Below are 21,599 nucleotides of genomic sequence, written 5' to 3'. Positions count from 1 at the left end.
CAGGCGTAGTGGCAGGCACCTGTAGTCCCAGCTACTCAGGAGGCTGAGGCAGGAAAATGGTGTGAACCTGGGGGAGGTGGAGCTTCCAGTGAGCCGAGATCGCGCTACTGCATTCCAGCCTGGGCAACAGAGTGAGACTCTGTCTTGAAAAAAAAAAAAAAAAAAAAAAGGCCAGGCACAGTGGCTCACGCCTGTAATCCCAGCACTTTGGGAGGCCGAGGTGGGCGGATCACAAGGTCAGGAGATCAAGGCCATCCTAGCTAACACGGTGAAACCCTATCTCTACTAAAAATACAAAAAATTAGCCAGGCATGGTGGCGGGCGCCTGTAGTCCCAGTTACTCGGGAGGCTGAGGCAGGAAAATGGTGTGAACCCGGGAGGCGGAGCTTGCAGTGAGCCGAGATCGCGCCACTGCGCTCTAGCCTGGGTGACAGAGCGACTCCATCTCAAAAACAACAACAACAACAAAAAAAAAAAAAACAAAAAAAAAAAAACAGGGCCTGGCACGGTGGCTCACGCCTGTAATCCCAGCACTTTGGGAGGCTGAGGCAGGTGGATCACCTGAGGTCAGGATTTTGAGACCACCCTGGTCAACATGGCAAAACCCCATCTCGACTAAAAATATAAAAATTAGCCAGGAGTGGTGGTAGGAGCCTGTAATCCCAGCTACTGGGGAGGCTGAGGCAGGAGAACTGCTTGAACCCAGGAGGCAGAGGTTGCAGTGAGCCAAGATCACATCACTGCGCTCCAGCCTGGGCAACAGAGTGAGATTCCATCTAAAAAAAAAAGGAAATGGATAAGGGACCTATGTATCTATATTCTCTATATATTCTAGTTATTAGAATATGTTAAAAAAAACTCAGCAAAAAGAAACACAATCTGATTAAAAAATGGACAAAGGACCTATATATCTATATTCTACATAGTTATTAGAATATATTTAAGAAACTCCTACAACTCAACAAAACAACCTCAATCTGATTAAAAATGGACAAAGGACTTATATAAACATTTCTCCAAAGAAGATATACAAATGGCCCACAAGCACGTGAAAAGATGCTCCATGTCACTGATCCTGAGGGAGGCAGACAAGGACCACGTTAAGACACCACCACACACCCTCTAGGACGGCTACTATCAATGCGCACACACGGAAAATAAGCGTTGGTGAGGATGTGGAGGAATGGAACCTGGTGCATTGAGGGTAAAAATGTAAAATGCTGGAGGCACTATGGGCAACAGTATGGTAATTCCTCAAAAAATGAAATATAGAATTACCATGGGCTCCAGCAATTCCACTGCTGGGTATAAATCCACGAGAACTGAAAACGGTCTCAAAGCCATGTCTGCATACCCATGCTCACAGCGACATTATCCACAACAGCCACGAGGGGGAAGCAACAGAGTGTCCCTCCACAAACGGGCATTCTCATGATCAAAATGTGGCGTCTGCACACAGAGGAATGTTATCCAGCCTTTAAAAGGGACTCCTGTCACAGCTACAGCATGGAGGAACCCTGAGGACACTATGCTCAGTGAAGTAAGCCAGTCACAAAGGACAAATATTGTATGAGGTGCTTAGAGTAGTGGGACTCAGAGACAGAAAGAGCTGCCGGGGGCAGGGGAGTCCCCGCTTCATAGGTGCGGTGTTTCAGTTTTGCAGCATGAAGAGTTCTGGAGGATGGAGGGTGGTGATGGCTGTACAAAAATGTGAATATATTTAATGTCACTGAACTGTACACTTAGAGATGGTTAAGACGGTAAGAGTTATGTGTATTGACCAAGTTATTTTAAAGAAGACTGTATTGTTTTTACATTTCTAAGGTCTCATTAACAAAAGAAGTCCATGACTGATGCTGCCATCATCCACACCAGGGACGTGCGCCAAGTTTTCCTGATGGCACCACCCCAGCCTGGCCCGTGACAAGGGGCCTGCAGAGAGTCAGGCACACTGGATTTTCTTTCAGGCCAAACAGAAGAGCAAGGGCTTCTCCAAATTCGAGAGCAAGGGGCTGGGAAGAGCCAAGCGCTAGCAGTGTCCTCGCACCTGCTCCTCCTGAGACGCACCCCCCCACTGCCCCCAACCCCATGTGACCTCTGCTCCAGCAGCCGCCTGTCCTGTGCCCTTCCATAGGACGACACCCGGGACGGCGTCTGCCCCCCACCTGCACAGGCACGCCTGCATTAGAGGGTCACCTTCTCACATCTGGGACTGAAGATGTGCATGGGCAGAACGCAGTGTTTGTAATCGTGTGAACGGAAAATAAGACACAAACAGCCTGTGGCCGCCACCCAGGATGGAACTGGGACTCAGTCACCACGGCGCTGCTGTGCCCTTCCTCGGTGCCCCGGCCTGAGACGCTGCCTAACTTGGACTTGGTGCTTCTTGGTCTTTGCTTGTCTTGATGGCTGTGCCCCATGTGTGGCCCTGAGCCACACTGCTGCGTGTTCCGTGTTTTGAACTTGACACCGACGATGCTGTGAGACTTCTCTGCTGACGTGCAGCCAAGTCTGCCTCTGTCCCCATGTGCAGCTGGGCCCCCTTCACCTGGTGTCCCGTCAGATACACTGCATGCAGCCACTAACGGGGTGTGGATGTGTATCGGCTCCCAGGCTGGCTACTAAATGGTGCTGCTGTCGCTGTCATCTCTCCTGAGCCGCACAGGCAGGTGTTTCGTTGGAACAATCCCAGGAGCAGATGCCCGTGCACGCAGCAGCACCTCCCAAGTGCTGGTGACAAGGTCATCCTGCCAGCAGCGAACATGAATCCCTGCTGATCTTTATCCCGCCAACTCGATATGGTCAAATTTTAACACTTCTGCTGCCTGGCGGGTATAAGGCAGCAGCATCTCATTGTGGCTTTAATTTGCTTCAGCCTGACAGTACAGATGGGCACCGTTTACGGTTCCTCCTTTTCAAGTCTTTGTCACATTTTCTATTAGCTGCTGGTCCTTTCCTTATTGATTTGTAGGAGTAAGTGATATATTCTGAAAACTAAAGCATACATTAAGCCATATGGGTCGTGGAATTATAAGCATTACTGGAATGTGGACATGACTGTGCCTGTGACGTAACTTCAGGAAACCATAGTATAATGCATATATAGTATGTGGATAAACGGATAAAATGGATATGCCATATATACACACACACACACATATACATATATGTGTGGATTATGTATGTACATATGCATTAATGGATTTCAAGTTCTCTAAAAGAAAAAATGTAACTAGACAAAAAAACTATTAAGGCTGGGTGTGGTGGCTCATGCCTGTAATCCCAGCACTTTGGGAGGCTGAGGCGGGCGGATCACGAGGTCAGGAGTTCGAGACCATCCTGGCCAACATGGTGAAAACCCCGTCTCTATTAAAAATACAAAAATTAGCTGGGCGTGGTGGTGTGCGCCTGTAGTACCAGCTACTCGGGAGGCTGAAGCAGGAGAATCACTTGAACCCGGGAGGTGGAGGCTGCAGTGAGCCGAGATGGCACCACCACACTCCAGCCTGGAGACAGAGCGAGACTCCGTCTCAAGAAAATAAACAACAACAAAACAACAAACAAACAACAACAAAAAAACCATGCTGTTTACTATGTATAGTTCAAACAAAAAACATAAAAGGTACATTTTTAATTTTTTTAATTTTTTTTAAATTTACTTTATTTTTCTGAGATGGAATCTCTCTCTGTCGCCCAGGCTGGAGTGCGATGGCGCCATCTCCGCTCACTGCAACCTCCGCCTCCCGGGTTCAAGTGATTCTCCTGCCTCAGCCTCCTGAGTAGCTGGGACTACTGGCACGCGCCACCACGCCTGACTAATTTTTCTTTTTCTTTTTTTTTTTTTTATTTGAGACAGAGTTTCGCTCCTGTTGCCCAGGCTGGAGTGCAATGGCACGATCTCGGCTCACCGCAACCTCCGCCTCCCGGGTTCACATGATTGTCCTGTCTCAGCCTCATGAGCAGCTGGGATTACAGGCATGTGCCACCACGCCCAGCTAATTTTGTAGTTTTAGTAGAGATGGGGTTTCTCCATGTTGGTCAGGCTGGTCTCGAACTCCCAACCTGAGGTGATCCACCTGCCGTGGCCTCCCAAAGTGCTGGGATTACAGGCGTGAGCCACTGCGCCTGGCCCTACACCCGACTAATTTTTGTATTTTTAGTAGAGATGGGCTTTCACCATGTTGGCTAGGCTGGTCTCAAACTCCTGGCCTCAAGTGATCTGCCTGCCCCGGCTTTCCAAAGTGCTGGGATTACAGGTGTGAGCCACCGCACCCGGACTAAAAGGTACATTTTTAAAAAAGAGGTGACTTAAGATTTCATAGAAACCAACTTTTTGTAAAACTATGATAAGCCAAATACTTGGACCAGCCCTCCCACTGAGAAGTACCAAAAATGCTGACAAAATAAAAGGATGTTTTCTTAAAGGCATCCAAGGGCTGACAAGACAGTGAGGAACCGCCAGGCACCATCTGGGGAAAGCAGAAACCAGACAGGCGAGCCAAGCCGCTCTTGCCCTAAAAACATCTGCCCCCATCCAGCCACCCCGGGCTTCCGATGAGAAGTCTAAGGCTGGTCCCCACCCCACAGAGCAGTGATCACAGGACAGCCCTCACAGGACTTATGGCCCAAATTCACACCAGTGAGAAGATTCCAAAAGCTCACAGTTGATGGATTTAGTTTAAAATGGCTTTAGGCTGACAGTGCCCCGAGGTACCTGGCAGAAGGAAGCGTAAACCTAGTTTGGAGGAAGTATCTTTATCCTAGATCTGAAAAATTCCCACCAAGTCATTTTTCGAGGACAATGAGTAATGCAGTCAAAAGTAACCACGCATTCATGGAAACAATGCCCCATGAGCAAGGACAGAAAAGGCCAGCAGCAGGACCAGATCCAGAGACTCAATATCTGAAAGACCTGAGGCAGACCGTGAGGCTCCTCCACTTAACTGTATTCACAGAGGGAACCGATAAGCTTGAAACTGTAACAAATAGCAAACGAGAAAAAAAAAATGACCTTGCAGAAAAACAGGTGTAGAAATTCTAGAAATAAACAGCATTCAGCCCAATGGGTTTAACAGGAATAAGAGAATAAAAAGAGAATACATACACTGAAGATACGTCAGAATAAATTATGCTGAATAAAGAAGAGTGAGAGGCCGGGCACGTGGCTCACGCCTGTAATCCCAGCACTTTGGGAGGCCGTGTGGGGGGGGGGGGGGGGTGGATCACGAGGTCAGGAGTTCAAGACCAGCCTGGCCAACATGGTGAAACTCGGTCTCTACTAAAAATACAAAAATTAGCCAGGCATGGTGGTGTCTGCCTGTAGTCCCAGCTACTCGGGAGGCTGAGGCAGGAGAGTTGCTTGAACCCGGGAGGCGGAGGTTGCAGTGAGCTGAGATTGCGCCACTGCACTCCAGCCTTGGGTGACAGAGCAATACTCAGTCTCAAAAAAAAAAAAAAAAAAAAAAAAAAAAGAGTGAGAAAGGTGGAAATATGAGTCTTAAACTAAGAGACTTAAAGCAGGGAGTGATGACATTTATTTGGATTTCAGAAGGTTGACGCGAGAAGAAAATGGGGTAGAGGCGCTTTGTGAGTATTTGATGATTGTGGATTCTCCAGAATTAACGAAAAGCTACTAATCCACAGACTTAAAAAGCCCAACCGTCCTAAAGCAGGATAAATAAAAATAAAGCCACAGCTATAGAAATAATGAAACTGCAGAACACCAAAGATAAAGGGGAAAAAAGTCTTAAAAGTGTCCAGAGGAAGGAAAAATGACCTGTTCAACAGAACAAGCTCCCAGGTAAAACAACGGAGCCCAAAAGGCAGCAGAGAAAGGGACTATTATGATTCTGAAAGATAATAACTGATATCTCAGATTTTACATTCAGTGAAAATATCTTTCAAGAAGTGGGGCAAAAGCTGGACATAGTGGCTCACACTTGTCATCCCAGCACTTTGGGAGGCCAAGGCAGGAGGATTGCTTGAGCCCAGGAGTTTGAGACCAGCCTGTGCAACAGTGAGACCCTGTCTCTACGCAAAAAAAGTGTTTTTCAATTAGCCAAGTGTGGTGTCACGTGTCTGTGGTCCCAGCTACTAGGGAGGCTGAGGTGGGAGGATTGCTTGAGCCCAAGGGGTCGAGGCTGCAATGAGCAGAGATTGTGCCACTGGACTTAGCCTGGGTAATGAGTGAGACTCTGTCTCAAAAAAAAAAAAAAAAAAGCCTGAGTCTGGGCGCCATGGCTCACGCCTGTAATCCCAGCAATTTGGGAGGCCGAAGCAGGTGGATCATGAGGTCAGGAGATGGAGACCATCCTGGCTAACACAACGAAACCCCGTCTCTACTAAAAATACAAAAAAAATTAGTGGGGCGTGGTGGTGGGTGCCTGTAGTCCCAGCTACTTGGGAGGCTGAGGCAGGACAATGGTGTGAACTCAGGAGGTGGAGCTTGCAGTGAGTTGAGATTGCACCACTGCACTCCAGCCTGGGCAACAGAGCGAGACTCCATCAAAAAAATAAATAAATAAAATAAAAAATAAATAGATAAAAAAAGAAAAAAGACTGGCACAAGATACAAAAACAGGTCAATGTGACATGAAAGAGAGCCCGAAAACAGACCACAGGTGGATACAGACAGCACAGAGGCGCTCTGCAGCGCCTGGAGAACAGTTTCGCAGGGGAATACTGCTGGGCCATTGTGCATCTGCAGGAAAAGAGAAACCAAGCTGGATCCCATTTCATAAACAAAATCAACAGTTCATCACATTTATCAACAGAGATGACCATCTAGCAGGAATTTTGTGGAGGAAATTTCTGTACAAAGGTATACACCTGTAAATACGCGCGCGCACACACACACACACACACACACACACACACACCATCTTCTAAATGAAGTCCGTTTCTTTCTCCAATATTATGTTAAAGAATTTCTGAAAAAGTCTGCCTATATTGGATATTCCTGATGGGTGATTTCCCCAAACCTTAAACTCTTTTTCTTACTAGCTGCTATTAAGTCATCTTGTGGCAATCCTGAAATTTTCCCTTGGGTTTCTTAGAATCAAGGAGAAGACCTCACATTTAGCATTAACACAGTCCATTTTATTAGATCTTATCTATTGTCCTGAACTACTGGGCCCTTCATGAATCTGAACCCTGCCACCTCTTCCATCTGGCATCTCTTCCATGAAACTTGCAGACATGCCCTGGGGAGGTCATGGGGACAGGTATCAGCTTGGTCACCACCCTCCAGGAGCCCAGCACCACCTCCACCTCTGCTCTCCTGTCCACATGTCCCACACGGTGCATGAGGACGTTATGTGACAACTTGTCAGTAGCTTATTCAAATCCACGCATGTTCCACCAGTTCATGGAAGGAAGCGTTGACTTCACTTCTTACTGAACTCATGTTCGATCTCTGTGATATTTTCACCTAAGTTTCTCTCTTTTTACTAAAATGAGATTTAAATTAACAAACTTTCGTTTCTCTCTTCTTTCCCTGGACTTCCCTTTAACAAAGATACTAAGAATATGAAGTGAAGCAGCTAAGAGAGAGACAGGAAACTTATTCGCAAACTGGGTATTCAGGTCTCTAGCATTCAGAATCCCTGCTCCAAGTGACTCGAGTAGAGAGCTACAGAAACCGCCCTTCACTTTGTTCATCATTTTAAAATAAGTAGTATCAGCCGGGGGCGGTGACTTATGCCTGTAATCCCAACACTCTGGGAGGGTGAGGCGGGAGGATCACTTGAGGTCAGGAGCTCGAGACCAGTCTGGACAACATGGCGAAACCCCGTATTGAAAATACAAAAATTAGCCAGGCGGCTGGACGTGGTGGCTCACGCCTGTAATCCCAGCACTTTGGGAGGCCGAGGCGGGTGGATCATGAGGTCAGGAGTTCAAGACCAGCCTGGCCAAGATGGTGAAACCCGTCTCTACTAAAAATACAAAAATTACAGCATGCCTGTAATCCCAGCTACTCAGGAGGCTGAGGTGGGAGAATTGCTTGAACCTGGGGGGCAGAGGTTGCAGTGAGCCGAGATCGCGCCACTGCACTCCAGCCTGGGTGACACAGCGAGACTCCATCTCAAAAAAAAAAAAAAAATTAGCCAGGCGTGGTAGTGGGTGCCTGTAATCCTAGCTACTTGGGAGGCTGAGGCAGGAGAATCACTTGAACCTGGGAGGCAGAGGTTGCAGTGAACTGACATAGCACCAATGCACTCTAGCCTGGGTAACAGAGCGAGACTCTGTATCAAAAAAAAAAAAAAAAAAAAAAAAAAAAAAAAAAGCAGTATCACTTTTCTGTGTGTGAGACAAGGTCTCAGTCTGTTGCCGAGGCTGGAGTGCAGTGGCATGGTCACAGCTCACAGCAGCCTTGACCTCCTGGGCTCAAGCATTCCTCCCAGCTCAGCCTCCCAAGTAGCTGAAACTACAGGCCCATGCCACCATGCCTGGCTAATTCTTTTGTTGTAGAGATGGGGTCTCACTTTGTTGCCCAAGCTGGTCTCAAATGCCTGGGTTCAAGTGATCCAACCGCCCCAGCCTCCCAAAGTGCTGGGATTACAGGCATCAGCCACCACACCTGACTGATTTTTTGAGGCAGAGTCTCACTCTGTCACCCAGGCTGGAGTGCAATGGCATAATTTTGACCTACTGCAGCCTCCACCTCCTGGGTTCAAGAAATTTTCCTGCCTCAGCCTCTTGAGTAGCTGGGCCTACAGGCATGCACCACCATGCCCAGCTAATTTTGTATTTTTAGTAGAGATGGGGTTTCACCATGTTGGCCAGGCTGGTCTCAAACTCCTGACCTCACGTGATCCACCCGCCTTGGCCTCCCACCCACCACAGCTTCCCAAAGTGCTGGGATTATAGTCATAAGCCACCATGCCTGGCCGATTTTGTTTTTTTTTTGAGAGTCTTGCTCTGTCACCCAGACTGGAGTGCAGTGGTGTGATCTCAGCTCACTGCAAACCCTGCCTTCCGGGTTCAAGCAATTCTCCTGCCTCAGCCACCAGAGTAGCTGGGACTACAGGTGCACACCACCACACCCGGCTAATTTTTTTGTATTTTTAGTAGAGATGGTGTTTCACCATGTTGGCCAGGCTGGTCTCAAACTCCTGGCCTCAAGTGATCTGTCTGCCTCAGCCTCCCAAAGTGCTGGGATTACAGGTGTGAGCCACCGTGCCTGGCCAACATTTGTTTTTTTTGGCAGGGGGGGGACGGAGTCTCACACTGTCGCCCAGGCTGGAGTGCAGTGGCGCAATCTCAGCTCACTGCAACCTCCGCCTCCTGGGTTCAAGCCTCAGCCTCCTGAGTAGCTGGGATTACAGGCGTGTGCCACCACGCCCGGCTAATTTTTTTTTTGTATTTTTAGTAGAGATGAGGTTTCACCATGTTAGCCAGGATGGTCTCGATCTCCTGACCTCGTGATCTGCCCGTCGTGGCCTCCCAAAGTGCTGAGATTACAGGCGTGAACCACTGCGCCCAGACTTTTTTTTTTTTTTGAGATGGAGTCTCGTTCTGTCACTCAGGCTGGAGTACAGTGGCGTGATCTTGGCTCACTGCAACCTCCACCTCCTGGATTCAAGCGATTCTCCTGCCTCAGCCTCCTGAGTAGTTTGGATTACAGGTGCACGTCACCATGACTGGCTAATTTTTATATTTTTAGTAGAGAAGAGGTTTCGCCATGTTAGCTAGGCTGGTCTCCAACTCCTGACCTGAAGTGATCCACCTGCTTCGGCCTTCCAAAGGGCTGGGATTACAGGCCTGAGCCACTGTGCCCGGCCCAACATTTTTTTTTTAATTGCTGTTTGTCCTGAACACATTTTAAGTGGACAGAACATTGTAGACTCTCGGTACAATGGACAGCAGATCTCCAGGGCTCGTTCATCTTCCTTACCTGAAACTTTATGCCTGTGGATTAATAAATTCCCATTTCCTCCTCCGCCAAGCCCCTGGCAGCTACCATCCTAATGTTTGATTCCATGAATTTAACTTCTCTAGATACCTCACGTAAGTGGAATCATGCAGTGTTTGTCCACACCTGGCTTATTTCACTGAGCACATAATGTCTTCAAGGTACATCCATGTTGTCGCCTACTACAGAATTCCCTTGTCTTTTTTTAAGGCTGAATAGTAGTCCATAGAGAGAACGTGGTATACACATACAGGGAAAGCACTTCAAAAAGTGGCCATTTGGCCACTGCGGTGGCTCATGCTTGTAATCCCATTACTTTGGGAGGCCAAGGCAGGCAGATCACGAGGTCAGGAGTTCGAGACCAGCCTGGCCAATATGGTGAAACCCCATCTCTACTAAAAATACAAAATTAGCCAGACGTGGTGGCACGTGCCTGTAGTCCCAGCTACTTGGGAGGCTGAAGCAGAAGAAATGCTTGAACCCTGGGAGATGAGGTTGCAGTGAGCCGAGATCACACCACTGCACTCCAGCCTGGGCAACAGAGTGAGACTCGTTCTCAAAAAAACCCAAAAACCCGTCTCTACTAAAAGTACAAAAAAATAGCCAGGCATGGTGGCACATGCCTGTAATCCTAGCTACTTGAGGGGGCTGAGCCAGGAGAATTGCTCGAACCTGGGAGACGGAGGTTGTAGTGAGCCGACATCGTGCCACTGCACTCCAGACTAGGCAACAGAGTGAGACTCTGTCTCGGAAAAACAAACAAACAAACAAAAAAAGTGCCCATTTGCCAAGGGTTTTATTTTGAATTTCTAAATGCCATGAATGCCTAACTGCAGATCATCTTTTGGGAGAAAACGCACAGCCCCCACTCCACAGTCAGTAACCCCTGGGGCCAACACTGGTGCACATCGCTTGTCCTTCCACAAAGGACACCTGTGTTGGGAGTTAGAGCACAGGAAGTGAGGACCCTGGGCAGGAGGGGGTGGCAACGACTTCTAGGGGATTATTTATTTTTTTAATTAATTTTTTTTTTTACATCTGCTGCCCAGGCTGGAGGGCAGTGGCTATTTACAGGCATGATGCCACTACTGATCAGCAGGGAGTTTTGACCTGCTCTGTTTTCAACTGAGGCCTGTTCACCCCTCTTTAGGCAACCTGGTGGTCCCCCGCTCCTGGAAGGTCACCATATTGATGCCTAACTTAGTGTGGACAACTGAACAGCATAGCGCACTACAGCCCAGAACTCCTGGGTTCAAGCAATCTCCCCACCTCAGCCTCCCGAGTTGCTGGGACTACAGCAGTGCGTGCTGCGCCTGGCGGGATTTTATTTAATTGTTTTTTTGAGACAGAGTCTCACTCTGTCATCCAGGCTGGAGTGCAGTGGCGTGATCTTGGCTCACTGCAGCAGCCTCTGCCTCCTGGGTTCAAGCGATTCTCCTGCCTCAGCCTCCCAAGTAGCTGGGACTACAGAAGTGCACACTGCGCCTGGTGGGAGATTTTAGTTAATATTTTTTGAAACAGAGTCCTGCTCTGTCGTCCAGGCTGGAGTGCAGTGGCGCGATCTCGGTTCACTGCAGTCTCCGCCTCCTGGGTTCAAGCCATTCTCCTGCCTCAGCCTCCCAAGTAGCTGGGATTACAGGTGCAGGCCACTACACTCAGCTAATTTTTGCATTTTTAGGAGAGACAGGGTTTCACCATGTTAGCCAGGCTGGTCTCAAACTCCTGACCTCAGGTGATCTGCCCACCTCAGCCTCCCAAAGTGCTAGGATTACAGGTGTGAGCCACTGTGCCTGGCTGGAATTTTATTTTATTTTAATTTTTTTTTTTTTGAGACGGTGTCTCATTCTGTTCCCCAGGCTGGCATGCAGTGGCACGATCTCGGCTCACTGCAACCTCCGCCTCCCAGGTTCAAGCAATTCTCCTGCCTAAGCCTCCTGAGTAGCTGGGTCTACAGGCGCACGTCATCACGCCCAGCTGATTTTTTGTATTTTTAGTAGAGACAGGGTTTCACCATGTTGGCCAGGCTGGTCTCCAACTCCTGACCTCAGGTGATCCACCCGCCTTGGCCTCCCAAAGTGCTGGGATTACAGGCATGAGCCACTGTGCCTAGCCTAAAATGATAACATTTTAAAGTCACTTGGGTGGTTTTATTAAACCTAGATGGTAGAAAAAAAATCACTGACTAGTGTCCTGGCCCCTGAAAGGCACTTAAGTATCTGGGGAATGAATACGTATCAGGGGAATCCTCACACGGAGACAGCAAAAGTAAATGGGGGTTGAAACATCACTACTGCGGCCGGGTGCAGCAGCTCACACCTGTCATCCCAGCACTTCTGGAGCCCAGGGCAGGAGGATCACTTGAGCCCAGGAGTTCGTGACCAACCCAGGCAAGATAGTGAGACCCTGTCTCTACCAAAGAAAAAAAAAATAGACGGGCATGGTGGCACATGCCTGTGGTCCCAGCTACTCCAGAGGCTGAAACTGGAGGATTGCTTAAGCCGGGGAGGTCAAGGCTACGGTGAGCTGTGATGGTGGTGCCCCTGCACTCCAGCCTGGGCAACAGACCGAAACCCTGTCCAAAAAAAGAAACATCAGTACTTGATATGAGAAGTGGCCACTAAACGTTGGTAAGCTTGTTAAAAACATGGACCCATGGGCACCAAGGAGCTTCTGTGGGCAGGGGCCATGGGGTAGGGGCAGCTGCAGATTCACCTCACCCAGACCCACATGTCCCCAGGGTCTAGGACCATGGTCCCCAAAGAGCAGTGCACAAGCCAGGGCCCTACCAGCGCTGTCCAGGAAGGACCTGCCGTAGCCTGCTGTGGCCCCAAGCTGGTCCCAGAAGGTTCCAGGAAGGAATCTCATCTATTCAGGCGCAGGGTCCTCGGGTCTGAGGCCCCCAGAATGACAAGAATGTTGCCAAAGATAGGCGTTTGCCCTTTACATCATGCACTTGCACCTTAGGGTCTGCAAATTCTCAGGCCGTTGAATTCTCACAACATCCTGAGAAACAGGCATCCCTGCCCGCTAGTGGCCACCACGGTCCCACAGGTGGGTGCTCAATCCAGAGCACAGGTGCTCTCCGCTACTTGGTCCTACCTGGCCTGAGAGGGAGGAACATCAGTGGTGGACAGTCCAGTCCCCAGGAGGGAGGGGAACCTCTGACCACCAGTATTCCAGGCAGGAGGAAGCGGTGTGTCCCCATCAGGGTCCTGTGTTACCCCAGGGTCCTCCATGCTGTAACTGTTCTCTATTTGCTCAAAGCCTGTAACTCTCAGTGGAGACACCACCTCTGGCGGCTGTAGCCCAGCCTGCTGCCCTGCCTTGCTGGCCCCTTCCTGCACCTGGGCTGTCCCCACAGCAAGTGCCACTGGCTGAGCCTCCCAGCTGTGAGGCAGATAGATGCAGCGACAAGCTCAGATCTCAGCTCTCGCCTCCGCCTGGTGGTTTCTCCGAGTGTCACACATCCCCACTGGGATGCAGAGGACGCTACTAACTCTTCCTGGACCAGAGTGCCTAGGGCTCTGCAGAGTAAACACTGGGGGCACCGCTAATTACAAAAAGCCTTGTTTCCAACCAAAACAGGCTTGCTGTTTCCCAAGCACACTTCGCATGGGCCTTATTTGGAGACCTTCATTATACAGCCCCGCCCCCAAGGCGTCCTTACCCGAAGAGCCTGCTGCCCTGGGCCCCAACTGTCCCCCAAGTCCCCGTCCCTGTCTCCTGCCTTGAATCTGGTCACTGCACAGATGCCTCCCATGCACTTCATGTGGTCTCAGTCCTGATGGCGACCCTTGTCACTAGCCCTCAAAGGGGTCCTGGCAGTAGTGGCCAGGGCTGGATTTGTGGTCACTGAGAGGCATGTCATGTTAAGTTTTAACTTGGCTTTAAATGACAGATCCACTGTTGCACAGGGGAAACCATGGCCAAGTTTGGAAACAACCAATGTAAATGGGCCTTTACAAGATCTATTGGCAAATAAGGAACCGCCCTGAAGTAAGTAACTGAAAGGAAAATGCCGGGCAATTCACCAGGAAAATCATCTCCACTCTCGGACACTGTGTGTTCCCAAGTTTGGAGGGCAGCTGCCATCCATCCCCCCAAATAGACATTAATGTGGGGTATGTTTTTAGAGCAAAAACAATTTTCTGGAATCCAGAAATTTCTCTCCTAAAATAAGCCTGTAAAATTATTTTAAGAGAATGTGAATCAGGCCCATGTCCATATGGTGCCGGTAGCACACTTCTAAAGACAAACACACTGAGGAAGCAAACAAAACTGAGCAGCTTCTGACACTTCATGGAATAGAGTACAGACTGGGGTGCCCCCTTCTCTTTTTCAACCACCCCACCGGGTCCTCGCCCCATCCCCGGGGCACCTGTGTAGAGGACAGCCTGTTCCCCTCAATCCCCAGGCTGCTCCACTTAACCCCTGGCACTGCCACTACCTGGCAGGTGAGTGCGAGGCCCATCCCCATTACTTCCCCGTGGAGCCCTCCAGGGTGTCCCAAGATGGAAAGGAGGCCTCAGGCAGATATGGAAGCCAGTGCGTCAGGGTCAGAGGCTGCAAAGCTGGAGAAGAACTAGGGTGTCTGCTGGGCGTGGCGATGAAGGGGCTGGCGTGCCGGATGGACAGAGTGCCAGGGAGAGCAGGGAAGGAACAGTGCTCATGTGGCCCTGCCATGTTCAGCCAGGGTTCATAAAGAAAGTGGAACTGGGATATCATGGTCCACCTCTTTAGGGAGGAGAGGGAGGAGAGGGATGAGGGGTGAGAGGTGGTGGTGTCACCTGCCCGGCCAGCCGTCCCCACAGCTTCTCCACCTCCGCTCCCACTCGGCCGCCCCTTCCTTCCCCTCCTCTCCACCGAGGAGGCCTCCCTGCTTTTGGCTTTGCCTCTCCCACCCCTCACTGGCAAGGCACTGTCCTTGGGATTAGAAAGATGAAAAGGCCACCGCCATCACGGAGGGAATGGACGACGGATAAAACCACCAGCTCCTGGAAAAGGACATGCAGCGGCTCCCAGAGCCTGGCAAGCCAACACCAGCCCTGTCCTAAGCTGCTCACTGCACAAGAATCGCACGATTAACAGCAGTCTTAAGAGACGCGTGTCCTTATTAGCCCCACGATGCACATGGGGAAACTGAAGTCCAAAAAGGTTACCCGAGCACCCAAGGTTGCACAGCCAGCGACCTGTGAAGCTGAATTCAAAACCATAGTCTCCCCACCTTGGACCACGGTGTCCAAGTTGGAACATGCAAGTAGATGTTCAACTCTGAAGGCACACTCATACTGTCTAACACTTAGCAGGTTGGCAATGATTTTTTTAAAAGTTAGGCCAGGCGTGGTGGCTCACACCTGTAATCCCAGCACTTTGGGAACCCAAGGTGGGTGCATCGCTTGAGTCCAGGAGTTTGAGACCAGCTTGGGCAACATGGTGAAACCCCGTCTCTACAAAAAAATACAAAAGCCCAGGCACGGTGGCTCACGCCTGTAATCCCAGCACTTTAGGAGGCCGAGATGGGCAGATCACCTGAGGTCTGGAGTTCGAGACCAGCCTGGCCAACCAACATGGTGAAACCTCATCTCTACTAAAAATACAAAAATTAGCTGGGTGTGGTGGTGGGTGCCTGTAATCCCAGCTACTAGGGAGGCTGAGGTGGGAGAACTGCTTGAACCCGCGAGGCAGAGGTTGCAGTGAGCCGAGATTGCGCCACTGCACTCCAGCCTGGGCAACAGGGTGAGACTCCTTCTCAACAAAAGCAACAACAACAACAAAGTTTAACCAAAAGAGACTGGCCAAATGCACTGATAAACACACATCAGAGACATTTCCATCATGGAGCTTCCGGAGTCTCGCTCTGTTTCCCAGGCTGGACTGCAGTGGCACGATCTTGGCTCACTGCAGCCTCCGCCTCCCGGATTCAAGCAATTCTTGTGCCTCAGCCTCCCAAATAGCTGGGACTACAGGCTATTTTTGTATTTTTAGTAGAGATGGGGTTTCACCATGTTGGCCAGGCTGGCCTTGAACCCCTGACCTCAAGTGATCCACCGGCCTTGGCCTCCCAAAGTGTTAGGATTACAGGCGTGAGCTACGGCGTCTGGCCCACACTGACTATTCAAACTCACACATAGTACATGAAGTCACAGGTGTAGAAAGGTCTGGAAAAATTTACAACAAAGGGCAACAGCATGGGTACAATTTGCCTTTGGCAATTCCAGCTTCCATCCACACACATCCACTTCCTCCCTACTTGAATTACAGGAGGAAAAGCTCCCCTCCACATTTCAGGAACTGCAGCCTAGGTGCACAATGGGACTCATTGACAGCATCAAACCACCTATATGGCTGCCCTGAGACAAAGCTCCATGGCCCTCTGTAGACTCCCCACCAACCCCTACTCTCTGGGGAACCCAAGGGGCCTGGCTCCTCCACTGCCCAGTGGCCGCGGGTGCCTCGGCCCTCCAGGCTCTCTCCTCCATCTCTCCTCCCACCTGTGCTCAAGTACTACCTCTAACCACCTCTCCTGAGACTACTGATAATGTGTTTGTACTGAGAAGTTCTTTTCAAAGAACCTGTACTACATTCTTTTTTTTTTTTTTTTCTACCATTAGTAACAAAGTTTCCCATAACCAAGGCCCTGGGACACATCCTAGTAGAGGTACTTTCTTGCTAACAACAAGAAGAGGGGGCTGTGCATGGTGACTCATGCCTGTAATCCCAGCACTTTAAGAGGCCAAGGTGGGAGGATCATCTGAGGTCAGGAGTTTGAGACCAGCCTGGGCAAAATGGCAAAAACCTGTCTCTACAAAAAAATTTAAAAATTAACCAGGTGTGGTGGCATGTGCCTGTAGTCCCAGCTACTTAGGAGGCTGAGGTGATCGCCACTGCACTCCAGCCTGGATGACCGAGTGAGACCCTGTGTCAAAAAAAAAAAAAAAAAGAAAAAAAAGAAAGAAAAGGGGAGGCGTAGGAACTATGTGCAACACTAGCCTTGTTAGGTTGATAGAGTGGGTACCAGACCCAGAAGACTGGATTGAGATAGAAGAAAAGAGGTTGAGAATCTTCAAAACTACTTTATTTACCCTCATGCTAAATAAAGTCTCATCAGACATTAAAGGCCCTGTCTTGGGGCAAGAGAAGGAAAAACACACAGATACACAAAGAGAAACCAGAAAAGGTGAGGGGGAAGTGTTTGGGTGGCGGGGGTGTATGCCAATGCTGCTGAGAAGGCAGGTGGCACCAGGAGGGAGGAAGTAGGTGAGGTTTTGCAACAGGGATGTCATCACTCCCAGGACAAAGGTGAAAGAGGGTTTGACTTGCTTTGAGAGGTTTCCCAGGGTTTCATGCAAAATGTGCCACGTGTTTGTTGGCTCTGGGACCTGAAGCCAAGTTCTGCTATCTTCTTTGTAAAGTGGGGTAACATGCAATTTTCAGGGCAATCAGAGTCACATGAGATGTTAAGGGGGATGATCCTTGGGCACAGTTTAGGTGTCTGACCAGGGCCTCATGGCAGGAGCATGTGTCACTGTTACAGTACGGCAGGGGCTCAGCAAGCACCTCACAAGCCCCACCAGGAATCCTGGCCCCGGCCCAAGGCCCTACAGGTGCCAGAGGGCCTGCTGAGCAATGGGGTGAGTAACGGCTCCTGACCCCTTCCTGGGGTGTGGGCAACAGTGGCTGGCACCAGGATTTCCATTTTACTTTCACTCGCCAACAGGTTTTTTGTACTCAGCATCTATATAGCAAGTATAATGTCCTGGCATTTGCTGGCGGAATCAATTTCATCCTCTTGACTTCTTTCCTGAATCTATCTCGCACTGCTTGCTCCAAAAACCCTTAGCCCCCTGTGTCTTGGCTATTGGGAACTTTCCTCAACCTCCGCTCAAATCTCTTGTCAAAATTTCCACTCCCTAGAGGTTTCACTGATTATTAGATCTAACTACTTAAAAACATTTACGCAATTTCATTTAACTCTAATGAAGAGCATCACAGAACAGTTTGAAAGCAGGGGGGCTTCTATTGCTTCTTCATATTCAAAACAATTTTATTAGTCTTCCATGGAGACAAATACATTAAAATGACAGGGTTGGCCGGGCGCGGTGGCTCACGCCTGTAATCCCAGCACTTTGGGAGGCTGAGGTGGGCGGACCACTTGAGATTGAGACCATCCTGGCCAACCTGGTGAAACCCCATCTCTATTAAAAATACAAAAACTAGCCGGGTGTTGTGGCAGGTGCCTGTACTCCCAGCTACTCAGGAGGCTGAGACAGGAGAATTGCTCGAACGCAGGAGGCGGAGGCTGCACTGGGCCGAGATCACGCCACTGCACTCCAGCCTGTCGACAGAGTGAGACTCTGTCTCAAAAACAACAATGACAACAACAAAAACAAACAAACAAGCAAACAAAAAAACTACAGGGTAGGCTGGGCTCACACCTGTAAATCCCAGCACATTGGGAGGCTGAGACTGGAGGATCACTTGAGGTCAGGAGTTGGAGACCAGCCTGGGCAACATAGTGAGAACCCCAAACCTCATATCTACCAAAAAAAAAATTTTTTTTTAATTTAGTTGGACATGGTGGTGCACACCCACAGTCCCAGCTACTCAGAAGGCTGAGGCTGTAGGATTGCTTGAGCCCAAGAGGTTGAACGGCTGCAGTGAGCTGTGACTGTGCCACTGTACCCCAGGCTTGAGTGACAGAGCAAGACTCTGTCTAATGTAACAAAACAAGCCTGGGCACGGTGGCTTACACCTGTAATCCCACCACTTTGGGAGGCTGAGGCGGGGCAGATCATCTGAGGTCAGGAGTTTGAGACCAGCCAGGGCAACATGGTGAAACCCTGTCTCTACTAAAAATACAAAATTGGCTGGGTGAGGTGGCACATGCCTGTAATTCCAGCTACTCAGGAGACTGAGACAGGAGAATCGCTTGAACCCTGGAGGTGGAGGCTGCAGTGAGCCGAGATCATGCCACCGCACTCCACCCTGGGTGAGACAGAGTGAGACTCTGTCTCAAAAAATAAATAAAGTAACAAAACAAAACTAACTGGGGGTGGTGGCTCACACCTGTAATCTCGGCACTTTGGGAGGCAAGGGGGGAAGATCGCTTCAGCTCAGGAATTTGAGACCAGCAACAGAGTGAGACCTTGTCTCTACAAAAAAATCAAAAAATTAGCTGGGTATGGTGGTGTGTGCCTGTGGTTCCAGCTACTGAGAAGGCGGGTGGATGGCTTGAACGTAGGAGGTTGAGGTTGCAGTGAGTGGAGACAGTGCCATTATACTCCAGCCTGGGTGACAGAATGAGACGTTGTCTCAAAAAACTAATTTGTTTGTTGAAATAAACAAACCAAAACAAACCAACAAAAAAAGAAAGAAAAAAGAAAAAACCCACAGGGTGGCCTCTTTCCCTTTTCCTGCATCCCTGCCCCTTGACACAGGTGCTGGTGGAACTTAGTGAAGACAGGCAAGAATCAAGAACAGATGTTAGAGGAACACTGCTCTCAACCTAAAGAAAATAGCTGTATGGTGAGGTATAGCAGCTCAAGCCTGTAATCCCAACACTTCAGGAGGCTGAGGCAGGTGGATCACTTGAGCCTAGGAGTTCAAGACCACCTGGGAAGCATTAAGTGAGATCCCTGTCTTTACAAAAAAAAATGTAAAGTTAACCAGTCATGGTGGTGTGCACCTGTAGTCCTAGCTACATGGGAGGCTGAGGCAAGAGGATCACTTGGGCTCAGGATGTGGAGGTTGCAGTGAGCCATATTTGTGCCACTGCACTCCATCCTGAGCAAGAGTGAGACCCTGTCTCAAACAAAGAAACAAACAGAGAAATTGCTTTATAAATTACAGTGATTCAAAAGTGAAAAGGCTTAATTCCCAGAGTTTACTGACAAGAATGCACCCAGGTCAATTTTTCATGTTGGCAAGTGTACCACAGTAGTGCAGGATGGTAAGGATAGGGAGCACTGGGTGTAGGATATATTGGGATGGTCTGTACTATCTTTGCAACCTTTATGTAAATTTAAAGTTTTTCCAAAATAAGACGTTATTTTAAAAGAAGACTATTGCTCAGATTGGTAATTAAGAGCGCTCAGTTATTATATAAGTGCTCAATATTGGCCCAACCCGTAGGGGTTCCCACAAGTAGATGACACTCTACCCTGTAGGGCCCAAGAGGAGAGACCATGAAGGTCCTAGAGATCCTCTTATTCCTCAAACATGCCACTACCATTGCCTCCCAAGAGCCCTGAGGGGGACCAGTGCATGATTATAAGACTCAGTGACATCAGGATTAAGCACAGCTCCTGGCACCTGACAGGTGCTCAGCAAACATTTGTCACATCTATAGATTGCTCAGGTGAGGTGCCTGGAAAGGCTTCCCAGTGGTGGTAAACCTAGTCTTGGGACCTGAGTAGGGATTTAGGAGTGTCAGGGGCTGGTGGGTGGGAAGAATAACATTCTTAGCAAAGGAAACATCAGGTTAAGGTGGGTATGTTTTAGATAGAGGAAGAAGAAATGCAACGGAACAGAAAAAGCGTGGGGCGGGGAAATTGATGTCTTCCATGTTCATTATCTGCCTAAAATAGAATCTCAGCCTTTTTCCCATGCTTAGAACTCAGCACATAATTTGGACATCAAAGATGTCAATCAGAGCCAAGCATGGGGGAGGCGGACCCTGTTTAGATCTCTGAAGCTCAGGCTTTTGCAATCTCTGTTAATGAAACCTATGCCACAAGTGGTAAATACCGAGGACGCTCCATTTTAGTCATGATCTTTATGTGGCAACTTGAAAACCTTTTCTGCCTTTCTGATAAACATTCCTAGGAGACGTCTTTTGCCCTCATTTCCTTGCCCAGTTGAGGCTGTATTTTTTAAGGAAGGAAAAACCAAAAATCAGGGATCTTGTCCATTTTCCCTATCTTTTCACGGTGGGGCGGGAGAAGAGGGGCAGCGGGGGAGGTGGAGAGAAGAAACGGCGGGGGAATCAAAGATTAGGCGTTGTTGTCTGTGCCAAAACGGAGTGAGCCCAATATCAACAAATCAAAATCCAAAACGGAACAAAAAAGTCACAGGCCCGCCCTGCTCGCGCCCCCGCCCGCCCGGACGCCCAACAGGTGCTTCCCGGGCCCGCCCGCAGCCACAGTATCCTTGGGTGGCCACAAAGTAACCGCCCGCGCAGCTGCAGCCAGGCCCGCCCGTACTCACGGCCGCTCCGCGGTCCGCGCCCCGGCCCGCAGCGCCCATCCGGCCCGGGCCCCGGTCAGCGCGGGCTCGGCTCTCAGGCGTTCCCGGCGCGGCCCGGGACGCGCTGAGGCCGTTAGCGCCTAGGCAGGGCGCGAGGCATCCTCCCGCCGCCGCCGCCCCGCGGGCCGCCTGCCCTTTGTTTTGGAGCCGTGGCCCGGCCCAGACGCCGTTAACGGCCTCGGAGCGCGGTGCCGGCCAATCAGCGCGCCGTGTCGCCAGCGCCCCGCCCCCATCCTGCCTCCGTTCCGCCCCGCGTCCCGCCCTGCCCCGCGCGCCCCCGCCCCGCGCGCTCCGGGCCAAGGAGCTCCGCCAGCTCGCACCCGGCCGGGACGGGCAGGAGCGCACGTGCCGCGGGGCGCGCCGCACTCCCATTGGCTGACCCGCCGGGCGCGGCCTCGGAGCCAGCCTGTAAGGGCCGAGGGACGCGGGGGCGGGGCCGCGT

General features: G+C 50.1%; 1 protein-coding gene across 1 annotated transcript in view; it reads right to left on the bottom strand.

Annotated features, from left to right (window-relative positions):
* Nucleotides 1–21,341, bottom strand: part of YPEL1 (yippee like 1) — a 36,812-nt gene extending 15,471 nt beyond the window's left edge. Inside the window, exon 1 of the mRNA XM_030815888.1 lies at nucleotides 21,119–21,341. The gene's annotated coding sequence lies outside the window, so the exon portion shown is untranslated. The remainder of the gene's footprint in view (nucleotides 1–21,118) is intronic.
* Between the last annotated feature and the right edge of the window lie 258 nt (nucleotides 21,342–21,599).

This window comes from Nomascus leucogenys, chromosome 7b (assembly GCF_006542625.1).
Source record: "Nomascus leucogenys isolate Asia chromosome 7b, Asia_NLE_v1, whole genome shotgun sequence".
NCBI lineage: Eukaryota > Metazoa > Chordata > Mammalia > Primates > Hylobatidae > Nomascus > Nomascus leucogenys.
This window is presented reverse-complemented; position numbering and strand designations above follow the sequence as displayed.